Source organism: Rosa rugosa, chromosome 1 (assembly GCF_958449725.1).
Source record: "Rosa rugosa chromosome 1, drRosRugo1.1, whole genome shotgun sequence".
NCBI classification, from domain to species: domain Eukaryota; kingdom Viridiplantae; phylum Streptophyta; class Magnoliopsida; order Rosales; family Rosaceae; genus Rosa; species Rosa rugosa.
This window is the reverse complement of record NC_084820.1, coordinates 67,527,487-67,539,805: the sequence shown is the minus strand read 5'-3', so window position 1 is coordinate 67,539,805 and position 12,319 is coordinate 67,527,487.

Here is a 12,319-nt window from a genome sequence, read left to right as displayed (position 1 = left end):
CGACTCTGTCCCACATGATCATCTCCTGATGAAGGGTGGATGGGACACAATAACTCCTGTGGATCCAGTCGCGGCCCAGAATTGCGCTATATGCCGCATAGCAATCTGTAACAAAGAAAGCGTAAACCCCTTCTGCTGGACCCACCTTGACTAGTAGGAAAATCAAACCCAATGTTTTGGTCACAGTCCCAGCGAAGTTCTTTAGCGTAAGGGACGTGGATTGGATCTTCTCTTTCTTGATCCCTAGCAGATGCATGGTTCTGGTAGTAATGACATTCACAGCCGCGCCGGTATCAACCATTATCTTGCTGACCTTAATCCCATTAATTTCTGCTGTGATATACAAAGGTCGCATGTGTTGCACCATGGCGGGTGTGGGTCTTGTGAAGCTCATGAAGAAACCCTTGCTGTTAGCATCTTCAGTCTCAAGGAACACTGCTTCTTTCACCTGCGTTGTTGCGGCTGAAGTGATCTGCAACTGCTGTTCTCCAATCGCGTCAGCTTCTACGCATTCCTGCGCAGTGACTGGTAAGGCATACTTAGCAGGGAGCACATAAACCATATTGCAAGAGGTATCCACCATTTCTGTTTCGTCCATGTCATCATCAAGATTGAGCTTGGGTTCATCTGCTGGGATATCGGCGTTGAACCGTTTAACCATGAAAGCAACCAATGATTCCTCTGCGGGGATCACCGCCTTGGTTTGTTCGTGCTCCTGTACCATGGGAACCTGGTTCAGTGATTCTAAAATTTGTTTTGCCGCTGGCACTTCCTCTGGGAGAGCGACCACCAAGCTTTGAACTTTCTGCACAATTGCGGACCAATTGTCTTTGCCCCCCAGCCTGTCAAAGATGGAAGGCTCGCTACTTCTTCCTTCGCGAGATACTCTCCGCCAAACATTGACTTTACGAGCTGGCGGCGGTTCTTGCCTCGCGGGAACTAGGGACTTCTCCTGACTTTCCTTCTGGCGAGCGCTGGTTTTTGAAGCCCGTTGCGACATCTTAGGAAGCCGCTGGAGAACCCGCGGGGCGATGAACCTTTTGGAGGTCAGTGCCTCCACCTGTCTCTGGTATTCTTCTGGAGATCTCACCAACTGCGATGGTTTAATCAAACCTTGATCCAGCGCTTCCAAGGTTCGCTTTGCTTCTCCAAACCTCCGCTGGAGTTTTCTCTTCCTTGAAGAGCTCATTTCCACTGCCTTGCCCTTCTTCTGGGTATACCATCTCCCTTCCTTGATAGTGGACGTCGACACCGGAGGAATATACGGTCCGGTCATAACGTCTGACCGCTCGTTTGCTCTTTCTTCTTCCCTCGCAACCTTCAATTTCTTGAACAAATTAGAGTCCCTTGGATAAGAAGTTCTTGACCCAGCGTGCATTCTCGGACTACCTGGTTGGAAGCTTCTAGAATGTGCTGGTAACTTTATTGGTGGTAAAGTACCAAAGCGAACGGTCTGTTCTTCCTCTTCGTGCAACGCCTGGATATCACATTCCTCCTTGCACCTTGAACATAGCACGACAGGTGGAGCCGGCTTTGATCTCCGCATCACGGACTGCTCCATCACCTTTTCTAAGCCCCCAGTGGTACGATTTGGGCTGAGCCTCTGTCGATCCTTTGTGTCCCAAACTACGTCAACCATGTTGACTCCAGTGTCTGGGAAAGGATCCAAATCTACCAGCGCCGCAGCTGTTGCTGGCGCTTCAACCTGTAAGCTACCATTATTCAACCAAATCTGAATCTGATCCTTCAACCTGACACAGTCGGCTGTGTTGTGATTCCACAAATTGTGGAGCTTACAGTATTTTTTTCCCCTTAATTGCTCCGGTTTGGGAAATGGTCCGAAGTCGGTTTTCACCATCTTCGCGGCGATCATTTCATTCAAGATTTCATGCGCTTTGTTCGCGTCGTAAGTATAACTTGTGAACTCTGGTTTGGTGAAAACCACCGACTTGAGCTTCAACGGCTCTTTGCACAACTTCAGTTGCTTTAACGTTGAAGCCTTTTTCCCGGTGAGTTCCAGCGCAGCTATCTCGTCTTCTTCAGACTCGTCAGCCTTTGCCAGGCCGGATTCCTCGCTCCTATAGTAAGGATCATAGGAACTTGATTGATGGCTGAGCGCAGCCACAGTTCTATGCTTCCCAGGCATGTATGTTCCTTTGGATGAGTTTCTCATGGCGTCCATTTCCCTGAGGAGATGCTCAAAGCTCCCTACTTCTGTGATCAGTTCCCCCATAGAGTTGAACATGCTTCCATGCTGTTTTTTGCGTTGGCGGGGCTCTAAGCCTTTGATTGCCAACTTTACCAGTTCTTTCTCCGGTAGAATCACGTTCAACTTTCCTTTCTGGATCTGAAAGCGCTGAAGGTACATGACAGCGGATTCAGTTGGCTGCTGAGCCATCTGAGTGAGTGAAGCCAGATCTACTTCCGGCTCGATAGTCCCGAAGGTTTCCTTGAACAGCTTCTCCATCGCGGGCCAACTTGCAACTGATCCCGGTTGCAGCTTAGTGAACCAGGTGAAGGCAGACCCCGATAAAGAAGTAGCGAAGATGTTACACTTCAGATTGTCATCGTTCTGGTATTGGCCACACTGTACTCGAAACCTAACCAAATGGGCCGCGGCATTTTCGACTTCCTCTCCCGAGAAAGTAGAGAACGTAATGTTCTTATATCCCCTAGGATAAGGTGTCTGTGTAATATGCGGTGGGAAGGGCCCCTGGTAGGCCTCCTCCAGGTTAGGCCTCTGGTTCGCGGCCCTGATCATTGCTTCTACCTCCTCTCTCCTTATATATCTAGGATCAGGAGGAGGTGGGTGAACCACTGTATCATCAACTGGCCAGATCAGCGGTGGCGCCTGTGAAGCCTGATTAACCAAAGATATGCCGCCTCCATGGGTCACTTTGTGTAGGGTTGACGTCTGTGACGTAAAACCCACTGCTGGCTGACCCTTTGTGGTTGTGGTGACCTTCGCTGGACTTTTAACTCTGTCGGTACCATAATGGTTTGCTGGAGGTGGATCGTGGTGCACGTATTCAACTCCGTCACTGTCATATTGTGGAAACAGGCTATGATCAACAAAGGCCCCTTCATTGATTTTCAAAGTCCTGGTTCCTTGGGTGACTGATGACGCGGCGTTGTTCTTCCCACCCGTTGCCAGAGTAGTCTCTTTACCTCTGACTGATGCGGCAGTAGCGGATGTGGTTGTACTGCCGCCGTTTGCTTTTTCTCGAGCATTTGGTGGTATGTACTTGCCAGATATGGGGGACTGACCTAGAGAGCCCAGAATGGCGCTAGGATCTCCCAGTGTTTTATGTAGAACCTCTCTGGCCTGATCGAGGTCAGCCTTCTGCATGGCCACCTGGGTCACGACGTTGGATCCTTCTTTGCGAATCGCCGCGACTTCTGAAGCGATGTGTTTGCTTGCGACCAACAGCTCTTCGTGGTTCTTCTGTATTTTTTGGTTCATGCCATCCAATTGCCCTTGTGTTTGTTGTGCCCCTAGCTCAAGCCTCTTGACCGAGATCGTGAACTCATCAAGCCGTCGACGGTCCTCCGCAAGGGCTTTTTCCATCTTCTCATGGTATGCAGCTGAATTCTGTTGAAGGATGTCAAGCCGCTCTTTTATGGTCGCATTTTCTGGAACGAGAATAGGCACAAAGTCAATAGTTGTAAGCACGCTCGCGGCTACCTGGGTGATGCTAGACGTATCGTCAGCCTGATTAGGCTGGGCGGTGGGAACTTTCTCGCCTTCAGTAGTAGGATGTTGATTTCCTCCTCGTTCGGTTGACATCTCTGTTGATGGAGGGTGGGGAGAAAATCTTTGGATTACTTGTTCTTCAGAAAGACCACGACAGTCTGTAACTGGAGGTCTTATGTTTCGGGCAGTTAACGTAAACCTTTTGATAAGGGTTTGCGCTTGACTTCCCAATGGCTTCTAGAAGTCTGAATTGAAAATAGCTTAATTCAATAAGACACTGTGAATCAAGGTTTAGACGTGCGGCCCAAGTATAGTCGCCTAGACACAAATTTTCTTTCAAATCCTTTGGGCAACCTTACTGAAATGGCCAGATGGGGGAGGGCGAACAAAAGAGGCAGAATCCATTTTGGCATGAACTACTCCCACATAGTGGTTTAGGCCCATTTGTACGCACTTCTGGATTCAATAACCTGTTATGAACGTTGTCCATTTTCTAGACACCATTTCACATAGGCTATTCATACTAAGATGAGAAAGATCATAAGTGTGAAGACAGTTCAACAAGTGTTAATAAAAACCGCCCTTAACCTTAAGGGACCTGAACTAGGCACCAATAAGGAGTTTAGGTCAATATTAACAAAAGAGACTTCACCTATTCCGTTCTGATTCACAACCCCTTACTAACCTCAACTTCTTAATAGTGGTGTGATTTACAGCTCACAGTTTGTCCCACTGGGCGTGCCAAAATGTTTGGCTCCAATTTTGTTGCAGCTGGTCAACAGTCTCTTTTCTTGCGCGGGCGTGCCAGCACCGTTCGGGTGCGGTCGTCGGGGGTGTCCCTTGACCTGACTTCTTTCAAGCGATTGTAGACGAGGAGAGCACCAACCTCGTCGTGGGATTCTTTGTGCCTCGTGGTGAGGACTTTGCTGAAGTTTCTTCTTGTTCACAAGTCGATACTCAATATTGCAGATTGAGCAGAGCGAAATCACCGGGAAGTATTGAGATCTTGCTAAAGCGTGACTTTAGCTTGGCTGGGTTGCTAGGGCGTTACCCTTGCTTGACTGGTTCTGTAACCGTTATGGTCGCGGCACTACCGTCGGCTCCCGAGGAGACTAGGACCGAAGCACGTTGACAGAGGGTTTGGTGGCACTGAAAGTCGGCTTCTGAGAAGACTAGGACTAGGAGTGTGATCACCGGTAAGAGAAAGAGAAGGAGAGGAGTTGCTCTTAGAGAGGTTGCTCTAGAGAGAACTTAGATCATCTTAGAGATGTTGTTGTTGAATGTGAATGTGTGTCGGTGTTGGTGTTTGGTCGTGATACTACAATCGGCTCTCGAGGATACTAGGACCGAAGTACGTTGACAGAGGGTTTGGTGCCACTGCAAGTCGGCTTCTGAGAAGACTAGGACTAGGAGTGTGATCACCGGTAAGAGAAAGAGAAGGAGAGGAGTTGCTCTTAGAGAGGTTGCTCTAGAGAGAACTTAGATCATCTTAGAGATGTTGTTGTTGAATGTGAATGTGTGTCGGTGTTGGTGTTTGGTCGTGGTACTACAATCGGCTCTCGAGGATACTAGGACCGAAGTACGTTGACAGAGGGTTTGGTGCCACTGCAAGTCGGCTTCTGAGAAGACTAGGACTAGGAGTGTGATCACCGGTAAGAGAAAGAGAAGGAGAGGAGTTGCTCTTAGAGAGGTTGCTCTAGAGAGAACTTAGATCATCTTAGAGATGTTGTTGTTGAATGTGAATGTGTCTCTTAGAATGAGAGGAGAAGGTGTTTATATAGGGAAGAAAAAGAAGAGTGAAATGATGAGTGGAAGAAAAATAATGAAAGTGGAGTATGAAAGTGATTTGTAAAATATGGAAAAGATAGAGAAATGATGAAATGAAAGCAAGGCATGAAGGTGCAAAAACATGGAAGTGATGATGATCTATTAAAGAGATTGTAGTAGAAAAATATATCCAAGGAAAAAAAGAAAAGCATCTAGCTTTCTTCATGTGGGTAGGAAACATGAACATGTGAATATTGAGCTGGTTTTAGGTCAGTTTCTGCCCCTTTATTCCTTCAATTATTTCTCCAACAAGCCTTCAGAATGAGCCTTCGACTTCTTCATAAAAAATGTTCCACTATGAGTGTAGATCATCCTGACAAATTTTCAGAGCTTTATACCATGCGGTTGGGCTGGAAATGCTGCTGGACCTCTTACAGGTCCAGTTTTCCAGTTTTGCTTCTGTAGAAAATTGGACTGATTTTTTGAAGGCCTTCCACTCAAAAACATCTCTGGCACTCTTCATAAGAAATGATCATTGGGCTGTCTAGAATGGATCTGCAGAGTTTCAGCTCATTTCAAGTTCATTTGGTCAGTCTTCCGCCCCTCCTTCCTTGTTTAGCTCGGTTTCTCCTAGCCGAAGTAGGAAAATGTGCTAAAGTTGACTTTTCATGTTTCCATGCTTCCATAGTAGGCTTTATTTAGCCTCTAAATATATATTTCGAACTTCTCGACAATATATAGCTTGAGCCACTGACATTGGCTCAATTTCTCCAAGACGTGTCTTGTCAGGTCAAAATGCTCATTTTGGGTCCAAACAGGAATTTCCATTCTATGTCTTTTATAGTTGAAGGTTTTTGCTTTCTTTTTTGATATGTCATAATATCTTATTAACTTTTGAATTTTATTTTATGAACTAAATAGTGAAGACTAATGGCCTGATTATTTAGGAGATGGCCAAAGTTTTCTTTTGCAGCAAACATTCGATATATAATCTAAGATGTCTGCTCACCTAAGGGACATATTTTCAGGGAATGTGAGAGACAAGTGAATCTGATGGTTGAAAACAAATGCACAATTTTAAATCATTATAATTTCAGCTTTTTAATTTAATATATGCGGTTGAGATGTATTGGTTCATTACAATCTTTTAAAACTGTTTCTTAAATGAGCAAACCTGTATTATTTTAAGGAGCTTGTTTTAAACTTTTAATTGCCCACAATTCAACATGCTCAATGTATTTTTCATCATTAATTCACGAATCCCTTCTCCCTTATTGAGAATTGAGTAAGTTCCGCGTTGTAGAAACAACATGAAACATTGTTATCAAAAGTAAGACCTACAAACTTAATAAGTCCCTTAATTATTAGAAAGAATGGAATGATTTTTGTACGAGGTTTTTTTTATCTAATGACTGCGCGCAGGGAATGAGTATGGAATATGGCATCTTCCTCGTTAGCAAGCTCAAAATTTATGGCTGAAAGAGGTAACATATATATCATGCAAGTGATCTTAGCTCAAAACTGAAGAATGCAGGTTGTACATATATTGTTTTATTCTCACATATGCAAAAGTTGGCCGTATTCAACTTGTGCAAAGGTGGTAGCGGCATTGAGGAGGTCATCGTATGTCGCAGGGGGATTGGTGTTTATCTGTAGTAGGAAGTATCCTGGCTGGAGTGTCTGCTTGAATGCCGATGCCGCTAGGGCCGGGTCGAGGGAACGGCACTGTGTAGCTTGTTTCTGCTAGCGGCGGACGCAGTCTCGTAATCGCTTGTTTGGCCGTTGTTTGAGCCGGAATAGGTCAGGTGTCGTGCGATAGCCGCTGCCGCACAGAATGAATCTGCGGAGAAATTTGTCCCCAAACTCCTGGAAACTATCGATAGAGTTGGGTGGAAGATTAAGAAACCATCGCAGGGCCTCGTCTGTTAGGGTTTCCTCGAACGCTTGACATGCCATTGCATCCGTGTATCGGGTACCATGTAGGATGGATTGGAATACTTCTAAGTGGTGGTAGGGGTCTCGGGTGCCGTTATATTTCTCAATCTTAAAGGGCTTGGCCTCCAGTGGGCGCTTCTCAGCCTGTATTCGGGCAGTGAACGGTCCCATCTTTCCCTGAAAACCTGCCGTGATCGGTTGCCAGCCGGTCCTGCTTTCGGCGCTCTCGACCCATGCCTGTAAGGAAGCGATGGCTTCTCTCATTTGGAGCAATAGCCGAGTATTGGGGTCGGGTGGAGGTATGTTGGTGGCTATGGCGGTGTTTGCACCCAAGGTTCTCACTATATCGGGGACAGGCTGAGGTGGTGGCGCCGTGCCGAGTTGATTGGGGAGTAGGGATGAATTCAAGTAGATGACTTGTGGTCCTGTATTCGTTCTGCCAGGCGTGGCTGTGGGGCTTCCCGATGTAGCGCCTGGAGGCACGAAGGTGCCAGCGAGGCTAGAGCCTGGGTCGGTGGTGAGGACTGTTCCTGGTATCGGGACACCACCGATAGTTGGTATCGGGGTCTCCTGCTGATGGGTCCTGTCTAATGTTTCGTTATGCGCCACTCGCAGCTGGAGTGCCTCCCGGAGGATGTGATTTTGGTTTGTCATATTTTCGACCTCCCGGCGAGCCACCATGGCTGCTGCGCACTCGGTCTCGACCTGTGCACGTGTCTCCATGAGGTCGCGCATTGCTATCTCTAGCGTGGTGGTTGGATCGGTGGTCATGACTGAGCGAGTCTCGGTGTTCGGGCTTGGAACTCAAGAGTGCGCTAGACCTCGCGGGTCGTTGCCTCGTGGGGCGAATCGTCGTTGCTGGTATCGGGGATGCTGGTAGCCATTGATGTGTTGTCCTGCCAGCAAGGAGCGAGGGGAGTCCTTCTAGCGCCAAATGTTTCAGCTGTCTCGAGAGGGGTCTGATCCAGCTAAACACAAGGTGTATCAGTCTGTGGCTATCGCTATCGGTCTCGCTTATCTGCAAAACAGACGAAGGTCAGAGGGAAGACCGGGTATGCCGGCCTTCAACGCTCCGATGCCTAAGTCAGTATTGTATAAGATAATGATAATGGAAAGTGATAGTAAACAGTTACCTCTTTGGGTTGTTGGAGATGACCTTAATGTAGCAGATTTGTGGGAGCTTGGCTCAGTTTCTTTCGGTGTGAGACGCTTGGGGTTCCCGATATCGCCTTGAAGGGTATCGGGACCCTCGGCTGGGAGCTTACCTTGCTTGTGTATTGGCGATACGAGTCTTGTGCTTCCGATACTTGTGCCTTGGAGGTATGTGCATACCAACACATTGAGTTAGATTGTCACACCATTCGTGAAAGAATTCAAAGAGGGGAAGTCAAAACTGCTTATGTGCAAACTGGAAATCAAATAGCTGACTTGTTTACAAAGCCACTAAGAGCACCTGCTTTCCACACGCACCTTGGCAAGTTGGGTGTTATTGACATCCACACTCCAACTTGAGGGGGAGTGATAAAGGAAAGAAAATAAGGCAATGATCTTGTTGTGATCTGGTACAGAGTAATTGAAGAGATTGATGAATCAAGATTGTGTTCCAAGTTTAGGAGTGATTGTAGGATCATGTTGTATGCACCTTATAGCTTACCTAGAATAACTTACTGATGCTTCTATATAATAGCAGTCCTTTGTACAATTGAATCATTCAATCAAATACATATCCATTTCTTTAACCTGTTTGATACATTTCCCTTCAATTAGAATACATATATACAATAAATTTGGACGTATGATTACGAAAATTAATGATGATGTTGTAATAATCACTCTAAGTTTCAAAGTACTCTCTCTGATCGAGTTTGAGGCTTGAAGCAGAGATAGGAATTAGTTTCGCATAAAAGAGCGTTAGAGCGGGAGAAGAGTAATAATGAAATCCTTCCTGGAATTTGCTAGGAGTTTTGAGCTTTATTCTTACTAACTGTGGACTATGAAGTCGTTAAGGATGTACGTCTATAAAAGCAGTTTCATTCTATGCTGAAGAGAATAATATTTCACCGTAAGGCATCTTGAATTGAGAAATTTAGACTATTTGTGAAAAAAGATGGCGGACAACATGGCGTTCACAACGGTCGGTACAATTCGAATTCTTTTAGGTGCACTTAGAGCAAGTGCACCCGTAGTCAAGAAAAGGCAAAGTCGAGAAGTCAAGAATTCGACCAGTCAAGTTACTATTCACTACCACTGGACATGGGTTAGCACCCGTTTTTTTCTTGCCCGGTCAACACTGTTCATTTTTTTTTACTGTTTATAACACTGTTCATTCTACTGTTGACTCAACTGTTCATTTTTACTGTTGATAGTTGCAATCTGAATTCAAAGTGGACCAATGACTCTCTTCCACGCGTCACAACTCTCTTCTCTCTCCACATACGTCACCCACGTTTGGGGAATGCATGAGCTGGCAGAGGCATTGGCTGGTCAAGAAAAATGTCAAGGAGTTGCCTTTTTTCTTGGCTTCGGTCATCAAAAGCCAAAATTTGGCTGGACAATATTGGACCAGTGGGGGACTGTTTTTGCAGTTGCCCAGTCACCACATCATCATTCCCTCAATTTGCCAGGTAAAAAAGTGACCGCTGGACTTGCTCTTATGAGAGCTGTGCATGCTACAATTTGGATGTAGTATTCACATTTATTTTCATGCGAGTTTGTATTAGTAAACGCAAAGAAAATCATGCATATATTAAATTGTTTATCTTATTATTGTATGTATCTTAAATAACTATACATGTCATAAAGTTTCTTATCTCCCAACCAAAGCCCATCTATGCCTTTTTGTTTTTCTTCTATACCTAAACCGCCAAATGATGTGCTTAAAACCAGTATAATTTTTGGTGTAAAATTTTTCTCATTCAGCATCCTTCCTAACAAGGCCGGCCCTGAGATTTTTGGGGCTCTAGGCGAACAAAAAAAATAGGATTTATGAGGTTGTGATCTATCTTTTACTTCTTTTCTCTTCTAGCTCCATAGTCATACTTTATAATAAGAGTCATGTTAGTATAGCAACCGAAAAGGATACATTGTAGTGAAATCAATCAAAATTGAAATTTTGATAAAGGTAGAGAATTCAGCAAAATGATAAAGACCTTCACCTTCTAAGAACTATGAACCACAACAATAATCAACTAATCAATTTGTGATATATAAAATAATCTATTCCAAAAAAATAACTAGCATGTCATTTGAATGAAACTCCATATATGTGTTGCATTGTACGCCGATCAGAGTATAACTCTGGTGTTGTTCATCGGTTCATAATATCAGGTGAATTAAAAAAGAAATCCATATTATTAATAATATCAGGTGAAGGTTATATGTCCCCCTCGTTGTACAATAGTTCTCCTATTATTAATAATATTCGGGCGTGGGGCTGAGCCTCCCAGTTAGGCTGGGTTCCAAACCCCTTTAAAAAAAAAAAATCCATATTATATTTAAACTATCAAAGAGAAACCAAAACTTGAAATCTACCCAATGAATATCTATTTCTCTTAGATAGTGACTGATCGAATTCAATGGTTCATTCTTGCTAATTGCCAAGGCTTCTATAAATTTAGAAAAGATGAATAACAAATCATGAACAAATCAAACAAAGTATTGATGCTGGAAAAAAAAAAAAAAAAAACTGAATTCTTCCACAAGCTTCAAAGAGAAAGGAAAATTGAAAGGAAGTCCTCCAATCTTTCATAGGCTTTCCAATTTCATAATCAAAAACAATCTGTGAAAGCTGGATTACTCGTGCAAGCAAACGCGAGCTATTTTTTTTTTTCCCCCTTTAATTTTCTACATGAAAATAAAGAAGGGTAAAATTTTCTACAATGAAATTGGAGATTGAATGTCAAGGACAAATTACAAGGCTGGAAAAAACCAAGGAGAGGATTGGATTACTTAGTGGATAGCAAATCAACTGTCAAGTGGAGGAAAATCAACATGTCTGAGAACGTCGCCAAAAAAAACATGAGTGTCAAGTGGAGGAAAATCAACATATGTCTGAGAACGTCCTTTTCAAGTGGAGGAAAATCAACCTGTCTGAGAAGATCCTTTTCCGCCAAAAAAAAAACCAGAAATCCTTAAAATCACACTATTTGTGTTAAATCCCCATATAACCGAAACAGATTCGTCACAGAATAGGACAGTTTCGTCATTTCGAAGCCCAATTGACCAACATCTTTCCCGTTGAATGCCCAAATCACCCAACATCATTTCTTCGTCATTTCTCGGACGTAAGTATGTTCTCCTCCATTGTCCCTTATTAAGCTAAGTTTTGCTGTGGTTTCAGAAAAGTGTTGGTAGAGATTGAAAGCTCTGGAATTGCAGAAAGCACTGCGGTTAACTCTTCACCTTCACAAGGGTTGGTACAAATTAAACTCCTTAATTTGCTTTGGTTTTGCAACTTTTGGTTCTCCTTGCTCATATGAAACTCCTTAATTTGCTTTTTCTATATTGCTCTTGATCTTTACTGTTTGTTGTTAAGATTACTGAGTCATATATATGGAATTGATGGTATATCTTTCAGCTAAGGCTAATTTTGAAAAAAGAAAGAAAAGTTTTGCATGCTGCATCCCAGATGCACTTAGCTGCTAATTTATTTATTTTTTTAGAATTTTTTTTTAATCTTTTATATTTGTTAATATCGTCTAGCGGTTTGTAGTAATTTACAGCATATGTTGTACTGATGCTTATGATTTTTCAGAAAAGAAAAAAAAAAAAAAATCCGGAACTGCATTGTAGTCACCGACCTAGCCTGTTGTTCTGCTTTTGCCAGGCATTAGCTAATTAGCTCATAAACCTCTTACTATTTCTGCTCAAGGAAAAAGAAAACATCTCTTATTGCCCAATAATTTTTGTTATTGATTGTAATTA